The 17,707-nt window shown below is 41.0% G+C and overlaps 1 protein-coding gene across 2 annotated transcripts in view; it reads left to right on the plus strand.

The window, feature by feature from the left end:
- GALNT17 (polypeptide N-acetylgalactosaminyltransferase 17) overlaps nucleotides 1-17,707 on the plus strand; it is a 585,888-nt gene that overhangs the window by 202,745 nt on the left and 365,436 nt on the right. The window lies entirely within an intron of this gene.

Genomic DNA, 17,707 nt, shown 5'->3' on the forward strand with positions numbered 1-17,707 from the left:
GGTCGTCAGAGTGGGTGTAGACCCCTACCTCTGTGATATTTTCCACTGTTATTTGTAACTCTTGGGGGAGTTTTTATTTTAGTTTCCTCTTCAATAAATAAACTTAGTACTCGTCTTGCATATGAAAGATTAGCTAAATAAAAAAATTCAGTTGTTATCAAAGTGTTCCAGAAACATATAGAAAGAGCCTCAATACAAAAAGCCTTATATTTTATTTATCATTATTATTCTTTTCTTTTCTTTTTTCTTTTTTTTTTGAGACAGAGTGTCACTCTTGTTGCCCCGGCTGGAGCGCAATGGTGTGATCTCGGCTCACCGCAACCGCCGCCTCTTGGGTTTAGGCGATTCTCCTGCCTCAGCCTCCCGAGTAGCTGGGATTGCAGGCATGTGCCACCACGCCTGGCTAATTTTGTATTTTTAGTAGAGATGGGATTTTACCCTGTTGGTCAGGCTGATCTCGAACTCCCGACCTCAGGTGATCTACACGCCCAAGCCTCCCAAAGTGCTGGGATTACAGGTGTGAGCCACCACACCCAACCATTATTATTCTTCTAATGTTTATTTTATGTTCAGAGGAACATGTGTAGGTTTGTTATATAGGTTAATTGCATGTCACAGGGGTTCAGCGTACAGATTATTTCATTTCCCAAGTAATACGATAGATAATTTCTTGATTCTCACCCTTTTCCTCCCTCCACTTTCAAGTAGGCCTCATGTCTGTTGTTCCCCTCTTTGTGTCCATGTGTACTCAGCGTTTGGCTCCCACTTATAAGTGAGAACTGGTGGTATTTGGTTTTCTGTTCTGAGTTAGTTTGCTTAGGACAATGGCCTCCAACTCCATCCATGTTGCCGCAAAGGACATGATGTCATTCTTGTTTATGGCTGCGTAGTATTCCGTGGTGTATATGTGCCACATTTTCTTTATCCAGTCTACTATTGATGGGCATTTAGGTTGATTCTATTTCTTTGCTACAGTGAATAGTGCTATAATGAACGTACCTGTGCATGTGTCTTTATGATAGAATAATTTATATTCCTTTGGGTATATACCCAGTAATGGGATTGCTGGGTCAAATGGGTCTGCTTTGAGTTCTTTGCGGCTTCACCAAATTGCTTTCTACAATGCCTGAACAAATTTACATTCTCACCAGCAGTGTATAACCATTACCTTTTCTCTACAGCTTCTCCAGCATCTGTCATTTTTTTTTACTTTTTAATGATAACCATTATGACTTGTTGAAATGGTATCTCATTATGGTTTTGATTTTCATTTTTCTAAAAAAAATCACCATGATCTCATCCCTTGGGGACAGCATCTATTGAAGTTTTAGTATATTGTCTTTGAGTGTATTTTCTGTACAGATTATGAGCCTATGATATCTCACTTTTTCTCTTTTTCATTTAACATTAAATCATGAGTATTTTCTGATGTTATTAATGATGATCTGTTTCCATTGTTGGAAATTTAAGTTATTTTCAATTTTTCATTATTATATATAACATTCTATTGAATATTTTTTCACTCATATCTTTATATGTATTGATTTGATATTTATTTTCTGAATTCACACTTCTAAAGGTATATAGTAGAGGGATATTTTTGGAGATTCTTGATATGTATTGTAATATTTTCCTCCAGAAAATCTATAGTAATTCTACTCTTGTTAGAATTTTACTAGACCCTTCCAATACTGGATAGTAGCATGTAAGAAATGCCAAACTGATAGGTTATTGTTTCAACTTATACTTTTTTGCATGAGATTCTTGCCTTTTAAAAAGCTTGAGGCTGGCGGGGCGTGGTGGCTCACGCCTGTAATTCCAGCACTTTGGGAGGCTGAGGAGGGTGGATCACGAGGTCAGGAGTTCAAGACCAGCCTGGCCAAGATAGTGAAACCCCGTCTCTACTAAAAATACAAAAATTGGCTGGGTGTGGTGGCAGGCTCCTGTAATCCCAGCTACTTGGGAGGCTGAGGCAGGAAAATCGCTTGAACCAGAGAGGTGGAGGTTGCAGTGAGCTGAGATCGTGCCATTGCACTCCAGCCTGGGTGACAGAGCGAAACTCCATCTCAAAACAAACAAACAAAAAACTTGGGGCTGAGTACAGTGGCTCACATCTATAATCCTAGCACTTTGGGAAGCCAATCGCTTTGGGCAGATCGCTTGAGCCCAGGAGTTCGAGATCAGCCTGGGCAATATGGCAAAGCATTGTCCCTACAAAAAACATAAAAATTGCCAGGCGCGGTGGCCTGTAATCCCAGCACTTTGGGAGGCCGAGGCGGGCGGATCACGAGGTCAGGAGATCGAGACCATCCTGGCTAACACAGTGAAACCCCGTCTCTACAAAAAATTAGCTGGGCGTGGTGGCCGGCGCCTATTGTCCCAGCTACTCGGGAGGCTGAGGCAGGAGAATGGCGTGAACCCGGGAGGCGGAGGTTGCAGTGAGCCGAGACTGAGCCACTGCACTCCAGCCTGGGCAAAAGAGTGAGACTCCATCTCAAAAAAAAAAAAAAAATATATATATATATATGTGTGTGTGTGTGTGTGTGTGTATGTGTGTATATATATATATAAATTAGCCAGGTGTGGTGGTGGTGCATGTCTATATAGTCCCAGCTACTCCTGAGGCTGAGGGTCACCTGAGTCTGGGAGGTCGAGGCTGCAGTAAGCCATCATGGCACCACTGCATTCCAGCCTGAGGAAGAGAGTGAGACACTGTCTAAAAACTATTTGTGTGCATCTTGGTTGGATTATGAGAGGTCTTTGTTTTGTGCTCTCAGATTTAAGAATTGCTTATTTTCTGCTTGTAAAATAGACAAAAGAGGTTGGATATAGTGTCAGGATGCTGGAGAGAAAACCCCTATGTTCCAGGCAGAACTCCACCTCCGCTTCTCAAACAGGTTCTCCATTTTCTATTAGATTTGTAGTGTCTCTCTTTTTCTATTTAGAGTTTGTCCTTGCTTGAAGTAGATTATTTCTTTCTCAAATGAATTTTGTACAAATCAGTTAAGTGTCTTGGTTACTGAGAAAAACAGATTCAAGATAAAGAAAATTATCTTAAATGGATTTAAATTTGCAGCATTAGCTGAGAAACCTGTTAAATCTCTCTCTCTACCAAATAAGCATGTATTCATTTAGAATCACTAGGAAAATATACATCACCCCTGTTGGAAGCTATTTTGTGTCCCTGGACTTTTGCTCTCCAAAACATCTGTCTGTTTTTATTTCCTGATGCTCTCTCATTAGCCTTTCTTATTAGGACATTGGCAAATAAACATGGCCCTATTTTTTTGTACTTCTATAAGAATGAAAATGCCTCCAAAACGAGGTTACTGGAGAAGAGCCGGTTGAACAAGTATTACTGAGCACTTATTATGAGCCAGATGGTTTTCTTCCCACTGGAGATAGACGACTGGATGAAGCACAGTCCTTGCCTACTTACTTCTTGTCTAGGGAGGAAGACAGATATACAAGCAGATCAGGTCAGCACAAGGGTACGTGCTGGCTAGAGATTCACACAGCATGTGCAGCGAGGGTCTGAGAAAGTTTCTTGTTTGAGATAATGCTTGAAGGACCATTAAGGGATAGAAAGTTGAAGACGGGGGGCCAGGCGTGGTGGCTCATGCCTGTAATCGCGGCACTGGGAGGCTGAGGCGGGCGGATCACCTGAGGTCAGGAGTTCGAGACTAGCCTGGCCAACGTGATGAAACCCCGTCTCTACTAAAATATACAAAAAAGAAGCGGGGCATGGTGGTGCACGCCTGTAATCCCAGCTACTTGGAAGGCTGAGACAGGAGAATGGCTTGAAACTGTTAGGTGGAGGTTGTAGTGAGCTGAGATCATGCCACTGCACTCCAGCCTGGGTGACAGAGTGAGACTCTGTCCCCCCAAAAAAAAAAGGAAAATTGAAATTGGGAGAGGGATAAGGGTGGACCAGGCGGGAGAACAAACAGAAGGAGCACATTTGGTTGGGTATGACGTGATGTATTCAGGGAGGAACCCATGGCCCAATATTGCTGTGTGATGTAACATGATGGCTTGAACATACCGTTTACATGTGAACCTTCCTGAAACCCTATTAAAATGATAGCAAAGGAATAGAGAGAATGGCAACTTACAAGGAAAAAAACCACAACAGGTTGGGTGATGATCACAGGGAAGAGTGACATGTACAAAATTTTGGAAGATGGAAAGAGAATGGTAATGGCAACTGACAGAGCAAGCTGGGTGAAGCTGAGACCCAACCTCCCACATGAGGTGGGTGGCGGTGGTGAGAGCAGAAGAATGTAGTCTAGCTAGAAGCCCCCAGAGACTCAAGAATTGGAGATGACAGGCATTTCTGATGGCTGGAGGGGGATTTGAACAGAAGGGATGCAGTTAGCAGTTACGTCCCCAGATCCTTTCTTCAACTGTGCACAGCCAGAGACTGCCCTTTCTCATCTGGCAGAATATGGGAGGTTTACTCCCTGGAGAAGATGAACTATGGTTCATAGAGGTGGCCTTGGACAGAGGATAACAAGGCTGCATATGAAATGGGATGACTTTCCAGCTCCATTACCCCTCTAGTCTCTATTACTCCTGTAAGCAAGAGTTTGAAGAATCCACTTAAAGAAAATTATTTAGCCTAAGGAAAAGGCTGATAGATCTGACAGCTGGGGGTACCCCTAAAATGGCTGGGTTCTGCTCATTAACTATTAGTATGGCATGCCAGTTGTAAGGCTTCATCCCTTAGCATAAAGCAGTCCTGCTCTAAAATAAGAAAGGAAAAGCAGGATCACTAGACATTTCAGTAGAGTCTTTGTTATAAAAGATGTTAACAACAGCAGAAAACAGTAAACAGAAACAACAAGCTTTAAAACTATAATGAATGACTTAGGAGACCATAGAATGTTTTGTTTTGTTTATAAACCAAGAGCAAATAGATATATTAAGATAATAATCATAAGGCCAGGCTGTACAGTGGCTCATGGCTGTAATCCCAGCACTTTGGGAGGCTGAGGCGGGTGGATCATTTGAGGTCAGGCGTTTGAGACCAGCCTGGCCAACATGGTGAAACCCTGTCTCTACTAAAAATACAAGAAAAAATTAACTGGGCATAGTGGTGCCTGCTTGTAATCCAAGCTACTTGGGAGGCTGAGGCAGGAGAATTGCTTGAACCTGGGACATAGAGGTTGCAGTGAGCCCAGATTGCGCCACTGCACTCCAGCCTGGGCAACAGAGTGAGACTCCACTGCACACACAAAAAATCATAGAATAAAAAATAAATCTAAAGTTAAAAGTTAGACCTGTAGTCCTAGCTACTCAGAAGGCTATGACAGTAGGATCACTTGAACCTAGGAGTTAGAGTCCATCTTGGGCAGCATAGCAAGACCCTATCTCTTATAAAACAAAAATTAAATAGAAATAAGTAATTTAATAAAGAGTTGGAAGACAGCATTGAGAAAAGTTCTAAAAAGTAGAAAAAAAGAAATGAAAATTAGGAATGGAAAGATCAAAAGAAATTAGATCAGTCCAGTAGGTTCAACATCCACTAATGAGAAAATCAGAGAGAACAGAGAGAAGAAAGTCATCAAACAAATGATGCAAGACAATTTCCCAGAATCGTAGGATGTGAGCTTTCAGATTAGAAGATCCCACCCAGTTCCTACATAATTCATGAAAAGAAAAAAAACTAAACTCACATCAAGAAATGTAAATGTAAAATTTCAAAACAACTTGGATGAAGAAAAAGTCCTGAAAGCTTTCAGAGAATAAATGCAGATTACATATAGTTGGCATTAGATTCCTCTGTAGAAACATTAGAAGACAATGGAAGAATGCTTAAATAATTTTGAGAGAAAAGAATAATGTTCCATTTAGAACTCTTAACAGTCATCTATTGAATACTTTGGGCCAGGAGCAAATGCAAAGTAAACCCATTGCAAAAATGTAGGCTCTTAACAATTTTACCTTCTCTGAATTTGTTTTGAGGAAGCTACTCAAGCACATGCTCCAGCAACACAAAGGAGTCAAGTGAGGAAGATGATGAAGAGATGCTCCAGGGTAACATTCTAGGGTGACAGCCATGTAGCAGACCAAGAGATCAAGTATTCCCACATCTTTAGAGAGAAACCTCCTAGAGCCTCGTGTGGATGCGGGAGGATGCAGGGCTCCAGGAGGTATGTCTCTAAAGGAGGTGGGAAGTGGCAACGTTGTTTGATTGCCTAGAGTTTTTGACTGCATTAAGATTTTTTCTTAACTCCTCTTTCAAAAAGCTTGGGACTGTTTACTGATTGTGTTAGGCCATTGTGTTGCTATAAAGGAATACCTGAGACTGGGTTATTTATAAATAAAAGAGTTTTAATTGGCTCACTTTACTGCAGACTGTCCAGGAAGCATGGTGCTTGGCTTCTGCTTGGCTTCTAATGAGGCCTCAGGAAGCTTACAGTCATGGCTGAAAGCAAAAGGTGAACCAGCCTGTCACATGGCAAAAGAGAGAGCAAAAGAGAGGTGGAATGGGAGATGCCACACACTTTTAAACAACAAAATCTCATGTGAACTCACTCATCATCAAGAGGATGGCACTAAGCCATTTATGGAGATCCACCCTCATGATCCAGACACCTCCCACTAGGCCCCACCTCCCACACTGGGAATTACATTTCAATGTGAGATTTGGCTGAGACACACATCCCAACCATATTACTGATAGGCACAAAACAGCTTGTGAAAAAGCACAGCAATTAATACAGTAAAAAACAAAAGCTCTCCAATAAATAAACTATACTTCCATAAACTCTGTAGCTCAGCTCTGAGCAATATATTGTAGTCATATAAATGTAAATATTTCATATTGATTTAAACACAGATTATGGTATAATTATTGGAAGAAGGAGGAGGCAAAATGTGTATGTGAGGTGTGGGTAGTGTAAGAAAACTAAATCTACATCTTCAGTAACAGGAAGTCAATTGAAAATGTCTATTACACATCAAGAAATACTAACATAATCATTGTTATTTAGCAACATGGAGATTACAGGAGTTGAAGGAGACTATATATGTTTTATTTTAACAAAATTTCAATTAAACAATAACTATGAATCTATACCAAAAAATGCAAAATATGTGGGATGAAAGTACAGTAGAAGAATGAGTTGGAGAAGTAGCTTGAATGATATGATCACATTTAGATTATCCTGGCCACTATGTGTTGGGTAAATTTGAAGGTGAATTTTGAGATAAATTTGAGAGCTTACCCATAGGCCATAGGCAGTAACCAAAGAGACCGTTGTAAATTCTGATCTCCACAGCAAAAGTTACCAAATTAACCTCTCTTAATTACAAATTAATCCCAGCCATCAAAGAGTTGCAAGGCCCTTGCCTCTAGAAGCAACTTCTCTGATATTTGAGCCCTGGGGATGTAAGGAGAGGCAGCTGCCTGGGGCTGAGCAGTTTCCTTCCTCCAGAGAAATTATCCCCAATGAGTAGGATCCTTTTTGTTAAGCCCCAAACAGCTCTCACAAGTTTTTGAGAAGCTTTAAGTAGGCTAATTTCATTGCAATTTTAAACAGAACCTCAAGTTGCTTTAATTCTTACTGTTTTATTGCTATATTACACTTGAGAAAATTGTTTTTCTTATAAATATGAATGGATGTTTAGGTAGCAGTGAGATTAACTATTTGTTTGTCACATTTCAGGCAAATGAATTCCAAAATGCTGTTTCCCATTTTGTTTTAATTCCGTGACTTTTTTTTTTCTTCCACTGGACAGATATTTTAAACTTGTATGAATCCCAAGCTGTCAATCTTTCCATTTTCATTTCTTCCCTGCTTTAAAGTGTAAAAAGATATTATCCCTCAGAATACTTACAAATATTCTATTCTGTTTTGTGTTGCTTTTCTATGACTCTTTTATATTTCACCCTTCCATCCTTCTAGAGTTTATTTTGGAATATGGTTCAAGTTTGCATCTTTCTTTCCAAAGATCTGTCCCTCTTTTTAGAAAAGAGCTTTTTCAAAATAATCTTATAAATAACCCTTCTCTTTCTCTTATTTGGAGGTGCTAAATATGTTACATTTTACGCTTTTTGTATATAAGTAGGCTTATTTTCTCTGTGGTGTTCTTTTGGTCTGTATTTCTTTTTTCTTCTTCTTCTTGTCCTTTCTTGGTTTTGTAGAAATTACTAAAAATGATTTTTTGACTAAAGTCTCCAATCTGTCAGGCACTGTGCCAGCAGTTTGGAGAAGAGCAAGGCATCTTGGCCCCAGAGGACTTCAAGGAGAGTGGGAGAGGTTGGTGGCTATTTATAGTCCTTTTGGTCACTTTTAGAGGGCCTTAGAAAGTAAGACAAGGGCATGAGCCATTCTCTGGGAGGCAGAAGGTGACCTTGATCTTACTGGCAAGCAGGAGTTTTGCCTCTAAAGAGGAGGCAGGGCATTTGAGAGAGAGAACAGCAAGTGCAATGATAAGTAGCTCAGCTTGTGAAAAAGCAAAGCAACTATTAACTGCAGGAAAAAAACAAAAGCTCTTAAAGAAAGGAATCGCAATTCCAGGCACTCTTTGGCTCAGAGGACAGTTCTTGGATTTTGGGATTAGGGGAAATGGAAAACTTTTGGCTCGAGAATAGTTTCCAGAGTGAATCATGGAAGAAAAATTTGGAGTGGAAGGAGGAAACCAGTCTGGGAAGTGCCTCATGTTCCAGCCCTGGGTGGGGACTTTCACATTTTCAGTAGATGCCAGTAAAAGATTAGAGGCAGGATGGTATTATTGTTATAATTTCTTTTTTAAAAATAATGATAACTGAGGCAGAAACGTGGAGGATGGAATGGAGAAGATGGAGGCTGGTAGCAGGATGGCTAAATATAAGTCATGGTTACCAACATTTATTGAGTGCCAACTGTGTGCTAGACATTGCCAGAGAGAGAAGAGGGGTGTTTTTAATAATACAGCAAGCACTTTATTATTATTGTGCTACTTTTATACAATTGTTTTCCTATAACAAACTAAGGACTAAGCAGGGATAAGGTGGAAGAGCTAGATTCAAGAAAATCCCAGACAGAATTAGTAAAATGAGGCAACTAATTGGAAATGGATGAAGTGGGTGCACTAGCTTGGGAGATGGAGTGGAAGTGATCTCGTTAACCAGGACGGAGAATGCTGCAGGGGTTCCTGTTTGGTAAGGAAGGCAGCAGCTCTGCTTGTCCAGGGTTTCCCAAAGTATTGGTTTTCTTGAGTAACCACAAGACATGAATCTGTCTGGCTTTACTTATGATTTGGCTCTATGTTTGTAAGAAGATAACCTTTGGTGACACCAGAAGCTGGGCAAGGCTTTCGAAACCCCCACTGTTTTTTGTTTTTTTTTTTTTGCTGAGATATACCATTCTATATCACACTGTGGCATAGTAATTATCTGCTTCTCCAATTATCTCATACTATGAGGGAGGGACCACAGAAATCTGTCTGTGCTTATTAAAGCCACTGCTGAGATCCCTGCACCAATTTTATGATATGCTTTCTCCTCTCAAACCATGTAGGTAATTTATGAGCGGTTTCTACTGCTGTTATCTTCAATTTTTCCTTTGGCCTCCTGCTTATAAATCCAGATGTCAGGTTTCTTTGGAATTCATTTTGCTTCACTCAGAAAGTCTCCTCTTTCCTTCAGCACAACAAATTCTAACCCATTTTATCCCGACGATGTCTGCTTTGGATGCTGCTGGCATGATGACCGTGTGGAGCATCCTCATGTCATGCCCAGTGGACGGAGGCACGTTGTGGTCTGGAGGTCAGGAATGATGTCTGGGCTAACCATGGATATTTGAGAATCATCCATCTCCAGTGGGTATTTTAGGTTGGATTTGTGTGCATGTGACTTGTATGTGTATGTGAGTCCTGGTCTTATAATGAATGAGTGGAGCGAATCTACTCATGGCTCAATACCCGACTCAAGTTTCCCTCCGCTGTGAAAAGGACACATCTGATTATAGTAGCTGCAATGGAGTTTTTTTTTATGTGAATCATTCTTCTAACAATAGATACCCTGTGTCTCACAGGTTGGTTTTTATATAGGGTGAAAGTGCCTTAAAAAGAGTCAAGAATCCAGCTGGGTGTGGGGGCTCATGCCTGTAATCCCAACACTTTGAGAGGCTGAGGCAGGAAGATCTCTTGAGGTGAGGAGTTTGAGACCAGCCTGCTTAACACAGTGAGACCTGTTGTCCCAGCTACTGGGGGGGCTGAAGTGAGGGGATTGCTTGAGCCCAGAGTCCAAGGCTACAGGGAGCTATGATCGTGCCACCGCACCCCATCTTGGATAAGAGTGAGATGTGTGTGTACATGTGACAGTGTGTGTGTGTATATATTATATTTATATATTATACTTACATATTATATATATTGTATTTTAAAAGGTCAAAAACTCTATGTTAAACTTTATTTTTCACAGAATCACATGGACACAGAGAGTAGCTGTCCAATGAGTAATAATAATAAGTAGCTGTATGCTTAGGAGTGTCTCTGAATCACTAACCACAATAATTTTTCCCTTTTATTGACTACCTTTTATGTTTTTGTCTCTGTACGGCATGTTTTATTGATCTCATTTGAATTTAACTGCTGTTTGAAATAGCTGTTCCCATCCTTTCTTTTATAAATGAGGCAAGGTGGCCTTGGAGAGGTTAAGCAACCTGCCTGAGGTCACACAGCTAGTAAGTGCCGGGACCTGGATTCAAACCCAGCTCTGTGTGTATCTTCAAGGTCTGTGGACGTCCCCACATCAACTGCCTAACCTTCCGTGTCTGCAGAATGGAACCTTCTCCTCTATGATGGGGTTGCCAGAAGGAAAAGAAATTCTGAGTCTTACAGAAAGTGGACAGTTTATCTAGGGAATCTTGTGTGTTGTGGGGGCGGGGGTGGGGGGGTGGGTGGAGTTACTTCTTTAGTTTTCCTCCCTTGGTACTTTTCAATTCTTTAGAAGCTAACAAAATTCCAAAGGAGCTTTATGTTGAATTTGAGTAGCTGTTGCCTGTGATGGCCCTAGTATGTAGTGTAATATAGTTGAAACCCTCTTTAAGGCATACAGTATTTTTTTTTTAAATAAAACATGGGAAAGAAAAATTGTATAATATTATGTGGCTTAGGAAATGTCTTACCATAGAGTTTATACCGAGGAGGAACTTTATTTGCTAAAGCAGGTCTTCACGCAGCAATGGGATGGAAGAGTGGAGTATGTAAGTTGAGGGGTGCCCTTTCCTTTAGTGTGTGAGGGTGATATGATTCCTGCAGTACTTATGGGTGAATGTTCATCCCACTTTTGCGGATTCCCTAGGTCTGAAGAAGATATCTGGGCCACCTAAAAACCTTCGTGAGAGAGTTATACATGAAGGTTAAGAGCTTGGATTCAGAAATCTAAATTCTAATCTCAGCTTTGTCCCTTTCTAGCTATGTGACCTCGGGCAAGTTGCTTAACCTCTCTGTGCCTCAGTTTCCTCATATGTAAAATGGTGATGTAATCATATCTACTTATAGAATTGCTGTGTGGATTAAATTTTCCACATGAAATGTATAGAATAATATACCTATACATTTCACACAATAATATACCTATACATTTCAGGCACAAACCACCACACCTGGCCATACCCCTTATCATCTTTAAAACACCTTGCATTAAATAACAGGATCTTCAGGAAAATATCTACTGAAAAGTGATATATCCTTAGCCTTGCACTTACATGGAAAACTTAAATCTAGGACAATGGGCATTTCCTTGTCCCCAAGTCAGCACAGAAATCCAGAGGGTCCAGCCTGAGACAGATGCCAGGGTGATGATGAGAGTCTGGGGAGGGTATGTTCCTTCATAAGGCTCTTCCTGGGCCTGGATCAGAAGAGGCAGCTGTGGATTCCCCACAGCCAACGTATTGAGGAAGGTTCAGCCCTCACTAGGGATGTTCTGAGGTCACAGGAGACTTTGTGAAAGCTGGAGGATGGGCTCAGCTACCTCCTGCTTCTGCTTCCTCCATAGTATTCAGACCAGAAGAAAAAAAAAGTATAATGTGTGTTTTTTCTCTTTTCACGATTTGATTTTTTCCACATATTGAAGTAATTTTTCCTTGAAAAGGACTGAATATTAAAAAATACATTTTATGTCTGTAATCCTAGCATTTTGGGAGGCCGAGGTGGGCGGATCTCTTGAGGTCAGGAGTTTGAGACCAGCCTGGCCAACATGCTGAAAACCCATCTCTACTAAAAATACAAAAATTAGCTGGGCGTGGTGGTGGGCGCCTGTAATCTCAGATACTCGGGAGGCTGAGGCAGGAGAATCGCTTGAACCTGGGAGAAGGAGGTGGCAGTGAGCTGAGATCGCACCATTGCCCTCCAGCCTGGACCACTGAGTGAGACTCTATCTCAAAAAAAAAAAAAAAAAGAAATGGATGCTCTTGAGACTTAACTGTGTAAGAAAGAATTCCCTCTTCTTTTAGAGGCACTGCCAGTCCCAAAGGTTATGAATTGGCAACGTTAATTAGATCTTTTCTTGGAACTTGAAAGTATTCTCACCTGAAATGCATTTAAAACAAAGTTACCATCAAGATTCCCCTCTGTTTCTTTCTAGAGAGCTTTCTGGACAAGTTTCAATTTCTTTCATGGAGAGTTTGAAACCAGTGGATAGAAATCAGTGTCAACCTTGTCCTATTTATGCAAATGGATCTGCTCTGTCACCCGTTTACAACCCCCAGGGTCATTGAGTCTCAAGTTCACATTCCCCAGATGTAGATGCAGCTATGGGACATGGAATTCTAGGTTTATTAGTCAAACCAATGTTGAGATTTACAGTAGTGGCTGTTGTTGCTTCTGTCGGCCTTTGATAGTTTAAGTAAGGATTGTAGACAGATGAGAGCTGCAGGAGGGGCTAGCTCATCTCATCTAATATTCAGAAATCTTCACACTGTTACTGGGGACTTGAGAGTTGATACTTAAACAACCTTTGTGTTTCTGGGGGATTATCCTGTCTGCCTAGTCCATTGCTTCCTCACTGTAGCAGTGCACCGAGTTAAAACCAACCCGTCCTAAACTTGCCTCCAGGCATCTACATGGGCACACACACACACCCACACCCTGCAAGAAAACCCAAGCTGGTTTATACAAGCTCACTTTAGGCAGTTTGCCAAATTCCACTCTGATTCGTTCAGTGGACAGATAGTTACATGAAATACTTGCAGTACAGGAAACATTTGTTTCTCAGCCCTAGGGATAATCAATAGAGGCAAATGCCTTTGCAATCACAATGCCTGTTTGTGTGTGGAGTCCTTCGTTGTTCTTGGTTTGTGAGTACAGTAAACATTCTCCAAGTGGCAGCAGGGGAGAACCACGGTGCTTTCGTAATAAGCTGAGATTTGCAGGCTGTAAGGGCTGGGGGGTATAAATCAGGCTTCTGGTGGAATGGGTGAAATGGACTAAATTCAGGTATTAGTGGGAGAGCCACGTGTGCTCTGTGCAGGGAGAAAGGCTCATCAGTATTACAGATGGCATGTCCCTTTAGTTAATTTAGAAGAAATTCCCATCAGCCAACAGAGCTTTGAGGATGGATGCAGGAAAAAGAAGACTGTGGCATATGGAGAGAACATATTTGTTCTTGGAAAATCAGTAGAAAATGTTTAATGTCATCATAACCTCATTTGCATAAAAATAGTCACATGCGGTAAACCAGATAAAAGCAAAGGAAGACGTGACGGAACCAGTGCTGTTCGGAGTTTCGTTTCATTACGAATAACATAAATAATTCAATGGAATAAATAAATACGAAATTGCTCTAAGTAGATGTACTGCAAGTGATTATTCCTTGAAAATTCCTTTAATGGTGCGTGCCCCAGTGATGAAGCGGTGTGATTATGTGTCCATGGGCAGCCCTTTGCTGGACACTTGACCCTTGACAATAATATTGAGCTCTCTGTAGCTCTCAAGTGTTTTATGAACACAAATGAAGTTTTTAGTTTCACAATCTTATTCATAAACATGACCTTGAAGTTGTTTAAATAGACTTATCTTCATTGTGGTGAATGCAGCCCCACTTTGCACATGGTTGCACTTGAGCAATATTTGATAATCAGAAGTTTGAAGAGTCTTGGGCTGTGCGGTACTAGACACATAATTCTAAATAAATATTTGGAACCCTGGTGGCAGAATCTGAGCTGTTGTTTCTGCCTCACAGAGTCTGATCAGGGGAATTCTTGTGTAAGGACAAATTGTGGCGTGGATGAAATTGATGGAAATTATTTATGAGTTAAAGAAAAATAAAGAAAAAAGGAATTTATGATTTCAACAAATGTTTTCTAGGGTTTTGTAGAAAGCCATGCACAGGTACTATGGGAGCTATAACATGTATATGACACAGTTCTTGTACTCATTTGATTTTATTCATTCACGCAGTAAATACTCATCAATCAGCTCCCACACACCAGGCACTATGTTGGAGGCTGAGGTTATAAGGGGGAGACAGATGATAAACTGGGAAAAATAAACACAAGCTAATTATAGATTGTGATAAATGCTTTGAAGTAAATAAACAGGTGCTAACATACATCTGAACCTTCAAATCCCTGGGTTTTACATCTGCAGATTCAACCAACTAACGATGGAAAATACTAGAAAAAAAATAAAAAATAGCAATACAACAATAAAAAATACAAATGAAAAAACTATAGTATAATGACTATTTGCATAGTATTTGCATTGTATTACATATTGTAAGTAATCTAGAGATGATTTAAAGTATCCAGGAGAGGTGAGTAGGTTATGTGCAAATACTATGCCATTTTATACAAGGGACTTGAGCATCCTTGGATTTTGGTATCCATGAGGGAATTCTGGAACCAATCCCCCTTAGATGCTGGGGGACAACTGTAGAGAGTAAATGGGAACAAGAGTGTACTTTAGGGAAGGTGAATTGAAGAGGCAGAGGAGATGAGGATAAAACAGCAGCTCAAAACTCTGGCAGCGGCTGGGCGCAGTGGCTCACGCCTGTAATCCCAGCACTTTGGGACGCCAAGGCTGGTGGATCACTTGAGGCCAGGAGTTCAAGATCAGCCTGGCCAACATGGCAAAATCTCGTCTCTACTAAAAATACAAAAACTACCTGGGCATGGTGGTGCACACCTGTAGTCCCAGCTACTCAGGAAGCTGGGGCACAAGAATCGCTTGAACCTGGGAGGCAGAGGGTGCAATGAGCCAAGATTGAGCCAGTGCACGCAAGCCTGGGCGACAAGAGTGAAACTCTGTCTCAAAAAAAACCAAAATAAAACAAAAGTAAATAAAACCTCTGCCAGAAAACCTCTCTGGACAGAAAGGATAGTGCCTAGAAAGCCCTAAGTTTGGAATGGGCTTGATTTAGGAACTGATAGTAGATACTGGCCAATTGTTTGAGGGTGATGGAAGGGGAGGTAGGAACCAGATCATGTGAGATTGTGGGCAGTGAATCTGGGATTTATTTAAATGGGAATAAAAGTGATATACTGGGTTGATACTATAACCCCAAATTCAAATCCATCTGGAACCTCAGGTCACCTTATGGGGATAACAGGGTCTTTGCAGATGTAATTTGTTAAAGGGAGGCATACTTGATTAGAGTGCTCCCTAAATCGCCAAGATGGTTACTATCTTCAGAGCGGAAAACACAGAGGCTAAGACAGAGACAGAGGGAAGGAGGCCAAGTGAAGACATGCAGAGATTGGAATGGGGCATCCACAAGCCAAGGAGTGCTGGGAATTGCCAGCAATCTCCAAAAACTAGGGAAGGCAAGGAAGGATTCTCCTCTAGAGCCTTCAGAGGGTGCATGCCCTTGCTGACCCCTTCATTTGGGACTTCTAGCCTCCAGAACCGTGAGAGAATAAATTTCTGTTGTTGTAGTGCCCCCATTTTGTGGTACTTTGCTATGGCAGCCTAGGGAACAGATATTAAAGGACATGGTACTGGGGATTTGACATAGCGAAATGTCCTGATCTGGGGTATGTTTTTAGAAGGTCATTCTGAATGATGTTTGGAGAATGGATTGCAGAGAGCAGGAGAGATGCAAGGAGTCCAGTTTGGAGGATAGTGCTAGTAGGAGATGATAGTGATTCCAACTAGGGTGTGCGTAGTGATATGGTTTGGCTGTGTCCCCACCCAAATCTCATCTTGAATTGTAGCTCTCATAATTCCCACATGTGGGAGGGACCCAGTGGGAGATAATTGAATCATGAGGTCGATATCCCCCATACTGTTCTCATGGTAGTGATAAAGTCTCATAAGATCTGATCATTTTATAAGGGGAAACCCCTTACACTTGGCTCTCTGATTCTCTCTTGCCACTGCCCTGTAAGAAGTGCCTTTTACCTTCTGCCATGACTATGTGGCCTCCCCAGCCATGTGGAGCTGTGAGTCCATTAAACCTCTTTTACTTTATAAATTACTCAGTCTCAGGTATGTCTTTATCAGCAACATGAAAAAGAACTAATATACATGGTAAGATAGGAAGAAGTAGAGACTTATGGTGGGGGTCATCAAGGAATACTACTGGGTTTTAGGTTGCAACATATGGGTGCACGGTAGTGCCATTTACTGAAGTGGTAAAACTGAAAGATTTAGAGGGCTCTTTAAGAATTCTACTTGGGTTTTGTTAAGTTTGATTTGACGTTTAGTCATATATTTGGAGATATCAAATAAATGATTGAACAATTTATGAATCTGGAGCTTGAGAGAGAGGTAGGGGTTGGGAGATAGACCTTTGAAGGCATCAACATAGAGGTGACTATCAAAGCTGAGATCACTAAGGAGAGAGCTAGAGATGTGGCAATAGCCCAGGAGTGAGTGCTGTGTCACTCCAAAATTTAGAACGTGGGTAGAGGAGAGAAATTCAGCAAAGGATGTGGAGAAGGAACAACTAATGAAGCAGGTAGAAATCCAGGAAAATGAAGTGACGTGGAAGCCAGAAAAGGAGTGTTCCAGAAGGAAGCAGTGGTTACTGGTGATGAGCGATAGTGAGATGCCAGAATTGTTCAGCAGATTTGGCAACATGAAGTTCACTGATGACCTCAACAAGGATATTCAACCCTGATTGGGGTTGATTAAGGAGTGAATGGGAGGGAAGAAATGAGAGAGCAAAATGACTACTCTGATGAATTTTATTGTGAAAGGGAGAAGAGGCATGCTAGCCTGAGGGCTTTGGGGGGTGGGGGTCAAAGGAGGTTATTATTATTATTGTTCCTTATAAAATTCCCATTTTGTCATAACATAAGAGTTCCAGAAAAGTTGCAAGAATACTACAAAAAATTCTGTATTTTCTTTATCCAGTTTCCTGAAAGGTTAACATTTTACAATATTTATACATCTCCATGTGTGCATCTATTTTTTTCTGAATCATTTGAGTGTGAGTTGCAGACATGATGGCCGTTTGTCTCTGAATACTTCAGCGTGACCAACCCAAGAACAAGGGCATTCTGTTATGTAACCACAGGACGATATGATAGTATTACCTATCCACATTTCACCAGTTGTCTCAGTAATGTCCTTTACAGAAAAAGAAAGTCCTAGATCATGTATTACATTCATTTATCATAATGTTTTATTTTGAAACAGCCCTTTAGTCTTTCTTTGTCTTTCATGACATTGACATTTCTGAAGACTACAGTCCAGTTATTTTGTAAAATGCCTCTTAATTCGTATTTGTCCAATAGTTCATCAGAATTAGACTCAGAATGTGCTTTTG

Source organism: Symphalangus syndactylus, chromosome 9 (assembly GCF_028878055.3).
Source record: "Symphalangus syndactylus isolate Jambi chromosome 9, NHGRI_mSymSyn1-v2.1_pri, whole genome shotgun sequence".
NCBI lineage: Eukaryota > Metazoa > Chordata > Mammalia > Primates > Hylobatidae > Symphalangus > Symphalangus syndactylus.